The following is a 7,133-nucleotide window of genomic DNA, read 5'->3' on the forward strand; positions in this document are numbered from 1 at the left end:
TATCTCGGAGATACCTCGTTTCCTGGGCATCGTAACATTATAGATGATATGTTGATACGGTGGAAAGACAGGGCTAGTAACCAACGTTGCCGTATTATTAAGGTATCAGGAAATGACCCTGTACCAAGTCTTGAGGGGGTTCGTCTCTTTAATGGGCGTAGAGCTAAGACCCCGCTTTTTTACACGTACGCTGATCTAGAGTATTATCAGCTTTAAGCTACATTAATCGAAGGTTAAATGAAATCCAATTAAAATATATTATGGGGTTGAACTATATCCCTGAACTAGTACCAGAACGCTAGATAGGCTATTAACTGAAACCCAATTAAAATATCTTTTGTAATATATATTATAGGCACACAGGATGGGGCTGTACCCAGTCGTAGAGGAAGTAGCGAAGACCCTGGAAACCGTAGACGGGTTCCGCTTGAGGCAGTTATGTGATGTAAAACGCCAACTAGAACAAGACCGCGACAAGCGGAAAGCACTATATAAGAAGTACCATAGAGCTTTCAATGCCGTGGACGGGACTGATACTACCCTTATGGTAGCCAGCATGGGCCTAGGGGTGGCAGGTGTTGGGTTGTTAGCTACCATCGTGGCCGCACCTATAGTGATGGGGCTCGAAATAACAGCTGGGGTGACAGGGGTGTTGGGGATGGTGCTTAAGCTTGTATCCCGCAGACTGCATCGTAAAGCATTGAAGCATAATGAGATCGGGGTTCTAGCTGAAGCAAAGCTTAACACCATAAGCGATCTTATTTCCACCGCACTCACTGACAGTAAGATCTCAGAGGAGGAGTTTCGTTTAGTCCTCTCTGAACTCGCAAAATATCATAGAATGAAACAAGAGATTCGATCCAAGTCTCGTAAGTCTGCTATAAGCGAGGATGAGAAAAAAAAGTACATAGAACAAGGGGTGAAAAAAGCCCAGCAAGCCTTTATTACAAACACCAAAGAGATCATAGGCGATTCACATTAAACTGTTTCGTTGAGGTAAACATGGTATAGCGGCACGTTAGACGCAGCCCAGATAATACAATCCCAGGATACCAACATACTTTCAGCAATGTCCCCGGTAGCTCAGTCGGTTAAGTGGTGCGGCTAAGAGGTGCGTTCGCATCCCGCTAGCGTCCCAAACTTTTATAGCAAGAGCTCCGACCAAAGCCTTATTTGGGAAAAGGCTTTGCAGAGGCTTTGGTGGACTTGGTCCCGTATAATCATTCCCTCTACCACTCAGTCAGGTAATGTGAAACGAATCCATCGTCAGAACACCCACTGGATCTATCGCGGAGCTTCGAAGCCAGCTCCTGTCGTTTCACGGAGGTGATGCCAGGCCCAACTTGCCCTCACGCACCACTCTGTTGGCTGCAACTAGCTCCGCTAGCAGCAGACGCTTCTCTTTGTGAAATTAGGCCGCCTCTTCTTCATTTCATCCGCCATAGTATCCATTCGATGCTGTTCGTGTATCGTCTGCGCTGTCCGGGAATTTCCCCGAGGATGTTTTATGTCTCTCTCAGTAAAAAGAGTTCCACTGGCAGGCTAAAAAATAACCGGGATAGTCCCTAGTGACACGCGTGAACGTTCGATCGACTTAGTTTTTGTCGGCGAAATCGACTTAGTTTTTGTCGTTTTGACTTGGCTACTTAGTTTTTCTTAAGTCAAAACTTAGTTGTTTGATAAATACTTAGCCTCGCTTGAAATACCATTTTATCACACTGAGTGAAGATACGCAACTTATGTTTTGACTTGGCTAAGTCAGTTTTAAGTGTCGAAACTTAAGTTTTTCGATTGGATAACTTGACTTCTCAAGTCAAAACTTTTTCAGTTGTTTGATAAATAAACGGCGAACGTTGCCGTGTGAATCGAACTGAGACACTATATCCGTCGAAAACATAAACGCAATGTTTCCACCAGTGATGTTGGCCGAGTGGAAGGCAACTGGAAACCAAGAAACGGGTTACTACGGAGTAGCATACTTTATTACCCACGTGGTCAACGTATGGGTAGTTGCATATTAATCTCGTACGTCACACGAGTGTCGTATTGCGTTGACCTGTGTCGTAACGACTTGACCTGAAATTCTAACGATTTGATTGGATAACCGATGACCTCTCAATTAGGTCACATTCTGACGGAACTATTTTTCATTCATAACAAACACCACACTCCGGCACAGCGATGACTTAACATAACATCACTGCCACAGGCTAATTTGCATATCACGTGACCGGACTTTTCTCTTGTTTGTAATCAAACGCGCATATTCATAATAAGAAGAGACTGGACTCGAGCTTTTCGGCGCTCTCTTCATAATGTTTTACATTGTTACATATATATTCTTCCACAACTACGACAGTTAGGTCTATGACAGTACATATTTAGATATCAAACTGGCTGCATCGTTTGCTCTCCGTCGGCTTCGATGACAGCACGTGGAGCCGTACAACCTATGTAAACAAAGGATCGCTACGCAAATCGAAATAGTGTTACATGTTTTAGGATATTTTCTCAGTGAAACTAAACCATTCTATTAAAGATGTTTAGTTAGATCAAAAAATAAAAGAGTAAAAGAAATCTGTACATTATATTGAATGGAAATTGCAAGATGTGAAGAATCGTCACATTTTTCTGGACTGTGGCAGAGGTACTATGCGCTGGCTTGCCGCATGGAACTCTGGGTAGGAGGAGTGAACAAACACGTGAATTCATTCATTCTACAACTTAAATGCATTGTGGGAATGTAAACATTGCGAACGTTGCCGTGTCGCTGTTTAATTGTGAGTCGAACTGAGACATTATATCTGTCGAAAAATATAAACGCAATGTTTCCACCAGTGATGTTAGCCGAATGAAGCAACTGGAAACCAAGAAACGAGGTGCAACGGAGTAGTTTACTGTAGGAGGCTGTACGAGGCGATGACAACTGACATGCATCGTGACGTCGGTTACCATGGCAGTGACGTCATTAGTGTGACGTCATGCAAATATTGTACTACAGTACAAAACTCTGCCGCAACCTCTTTATGAAACCGGTTTCGGTTTGAAACCAAAAACATAACAAAAATACGCTATTTTGTCAATTTAAATGCATGTAAGACGTGGGTAATAAATAAAATACCACACTCGGTCTCATTACATACGAATTATACGAAACTCGTGACCTTCCTATGTTATCTGACCTCGCTTTCGCTCGGTCAGATACCATAGGAAGGACACTCGTTTCGTATAATTCGTATGTAATGAGACCTCGTGTAGTATTCTCTATGTACAGGCTGTACGAGGTGGTGACAACTGATGCATCGTGACGTCGGTTACCAAGGGAGCACGCGAGCAAGGCGTTGTGACGTCATTACAGTGTGACGTCATGCAAAAAGTGTACAACAGTACAAAATTCTTCCGCAACCTCTTTATGAAACTGGTTTCGGTTTGAAACCATAACAATAATAAAACTACGCTATTTTGTCAATTTAATGCATGTAAGACGTGGGTAATAAATAAAATACCACACTCGGTCTCATCACATACGAATTATACGAAACTCGTCGCTCGGTCAGATACCATAGGAAGGACACTCGTTTCGTATGTAATGAGACCTCGTGTAGTATTCTCTATGTACCAACGTATACCGATTTCACGGTACCGGTTTTACGGCTGAGGACACTTTCATGGGCATATTGTTAGGAGAACGTTTTTGTGACATTTTACAGTATAAGACATAAATTGTTCAATCAATACATTAAGTGAAGCATGTACAATGTGGCGATGGGGTAACCGAGTGGTTAAAGCGTTCGCTCGTCAAGCTGAAGACACGGGATCGATTCCCCACATGGGTACAATGTGTGAAGCCCATTTCCCGCCGTATTAATGCTGTAATATTATTGCTAAAAAGCGGCGTAAAACCAAACTCACTCGCTCACTTGATCGGAATAATGTTCAAGAACATACTTTAAGAGCATACACTCAGGCTCGTGAGTGTTATGGTGAAACTCGTCATCGTAACAGATGTTTCTATAAAAATATAGTGCTTTTTATTGTGTTCTAGTAACATTAACAGTGCTGTAAGAGCTTAACCTAGAGTTAAACATGACATGTCAATTCGCCAATATCCACTTCCAGTTAAACTAAACGTCCTTTGCTGCTTCAGCATGAACCAAAAAGAGTTAATCAGGGACCCCAAATAGGTTAATTAAAGAAAGAAATCAAAATGTTGACACTTCCTGTTCAGGACGCCACACGTCATAAGCTGAGGGAAGCAAGTAACCTTCTCACACAGACAAATAAAAGAAAACATATAGCGTCTACGGGACACTCGGTATGTTGTCATAGGTTTCTTTTTATTTCATTGTTAAATATAGATGTTTATATAAACATTGGGAAAAGTATACATTTGTGAACGCCGAAAGACAATCTATCTTGTTGCGCAGGTTTCGGTTTAATATTCTGCAATCCATTTTTAGTATTACCCCAGCTTTTTGGCCCGGGTTTTAGCCAGTCCCTGGATTCATCACAGCGTCAGTATATGCATAAACTCTGGATATCACGGTGCCGTTATACAAAACAACCTTAGCGCTACGACTGTCGTAAACATATGTTAAGGTATGCGAGTTACGACCACCTTAGAAGTACGTGGTAAGTCTGTGGTAAGGTTTGTGAGCTACGACCACCTTAGCGCTACGACTGTCGTAAGTCTGTGTTGAGATATGTGAGTTACGACCACCTTAGCGCTACGATTGTCGTAGTCTGTGTTGAGGTATGTGAGTTACGACCACCTTAGCGCTACGTCTGTCGTAAGTCTGTGTTGAGGTATGTGAGTTACGACCACCTTAGCGCTACGACTGTCGTAAGTCTGTGTTGAGGTATGTGAGTTACGACCACCTTAGCGCTACGTCTGTCATATGTCTGATAAGATATGTGAGTTACGACCACCTTAGTGCTAAGACTGTCCTAGGTCTGTTAAGGTATGTGAGTTACGACCACCTTCGCAACGGCAGTCGTAAGTCCGTGTTGAGATATGTGAGTTACGACCAACATAGCCCTAAGATCATATTGTACAACGGAACTCTGGATAGTTTTCTTCTAGGTACTCTGACTGGTATCGATCAACTCGTATCTTTAAGGAATAATCTAATCAATTTGAAAGGAGACACTCTACATAGGTAATCCCTGTTTTCTCAAACACATGTTCGGAGATAAAAAATAAAAAAAGATCCAAAGTGTTCTTTTTAAAGTGATTTCTCCAAGCTACTTTCGATGCTCATGATGTTGATCACTGGTGTGTCTGGTCCAGACTCGATTATTTACAGACTGCCATCATATTGCTGGACAATTGCTGTGTGTGACGTCAAACAACAACCAGTTCAATCAAACCAAGATACTATCGAGCGAGTTAATAACAAAGGTAAGACAATTTATTTTTACAGTCAAGCCACAGAGGAACTTTATTTGCCAATAATGACATATCGATTTCTGTAATCGTGTTGAAACATCTTATCATTTTTCTGATTTTGGTGGGGCGGCCTAGTGGTTAAAGCGTTCACTCGCCACGCCGAAGACCCGGGTTCGATTTCCCACATGAATACACTGTGTGAAACCCATTTCTGGTGTCCAATGTCGTGATATTGCTGGAATGTTGCTAAAAGCGTCGTAAACCATACGCATACACTACCTGACTGCACTGACGCGGACTCCATAACTCTGAAAATTAGGTCATTCGTTGTTGCTTGGTTACGGTTTTGATAAAAGTGAGAATCATAAGTATATTCGGACTCACAGGGAGCAGTAATACCTGTGAACATAGATATGTTTGCAATAAAACAATTAATATCGCTTAATCACAGGCAACACACTCCTTGTGAATTCCCCGACCGCGTCATACCAAAAGACGTTAAAATATGGTACTTGTTGGTCCCTGCCTGGCGCTCGGCATTAATGGGTACAACAAGGACTGGTCGGCTCGGAGTCAGTATAATGTGTCTGAGTGGGGTATTCATGCTTCACTGCGGAATGGTATCTCAGTGGGCTAGCACTATAAAACCAGCTTCAGTCTTGGCTAGTACAAGCAGCCGCACATACACATACACACGCATGCACGTCGTCATATGAGCGAAATATTCTCAAGCACGACGTTAAACCCAATTTCACCTCACCTCACCTTGTGAATGCGAAGATACTGGTATGATGGCGATATTACGATTTTTACGAGCGCTTTTAGTTGGGTTGATTTGCACACTGGCATCTTCAACCTTATACCTGTTGTCCATATTTGTGGGGCGGTGAGGTAGCCTAGTGGTTAAAGCGTTCGCTCGTCACGCCGAAGACCCGGGTTCGATTTCCCACATGGGTACAATGTGTGAAGCCCACACCTCGTGTCCCACAACGTGATATTGCTAAAAGCGGCGTAAAAGTAAATTCACTCTGATTCTGATTCTGAGACTTGCGAACAGGTTAACCGTAAATCAATCAATGAAACTGGTCACGAGCAACCCAAGCTTTTCTTAAGGCGTGTCTAACGGGATCGGGTGAATAGGCTCGCCTTAAGAGTATTTTAGTTCCTAAATCATATAGGGCTCTATACAAATTTTATATCTTATTATTATTATTGATGATGCATGACATCGTATCTCAGTTTCTTAGATCGATTCTCATAAAGTCGATTAAACGCCATTATTCGCTGACCACCGCCATAGCTCGAAATTGCTGATCGTTAAACAACAAACAAATTACCGTTCAGGCGTTCAACAACAAACAAAAGGATGTTAACAATAATTTTATTACTAAACGAGTGATAAAATTCATAAATAGAAAACACAAAGCTAAGTATACAGGAGAATACATGTATACAATGATCCGCGAGTATCAACAATGGAATAGGGCCCGAAAGTAGGTCACGGCACTTTGCGAGACTTTAGTACTTCCGGTGACAAACAACGTTTTACGGCAATGGCACACTCCGGCGCAGTGATGACTTAGCATAACATCACTGCCACAGGCTAATTTGCATATCACGTGACCGGACTTTTCTCTTGTTTGTAAACAAACGCGCATATTCATAATAAGAAGAGACTGGCCTTACGCAAGCTTTTCGGCGCGCTCTTCATAATGTTTTACATTGTTACATAAATAATCTTCCA

This window comes from Haliotis rubra, unplaced genomic scaffold (genome assembly GCF_003918875.1).
Source record: "Haliotis rubra isolate DU_JTF1 unplaced genomic scaffold, ASM391887v1 Scf861, whole genome shotgun sequence".
NCBI classification, from domain to species: domain Eukaryota; kingdom Metazoa; phylum Mollusca; class Gastropoda; order Lepetellida; family Haliotidae; genus Haliotis; species Haliotis rubra.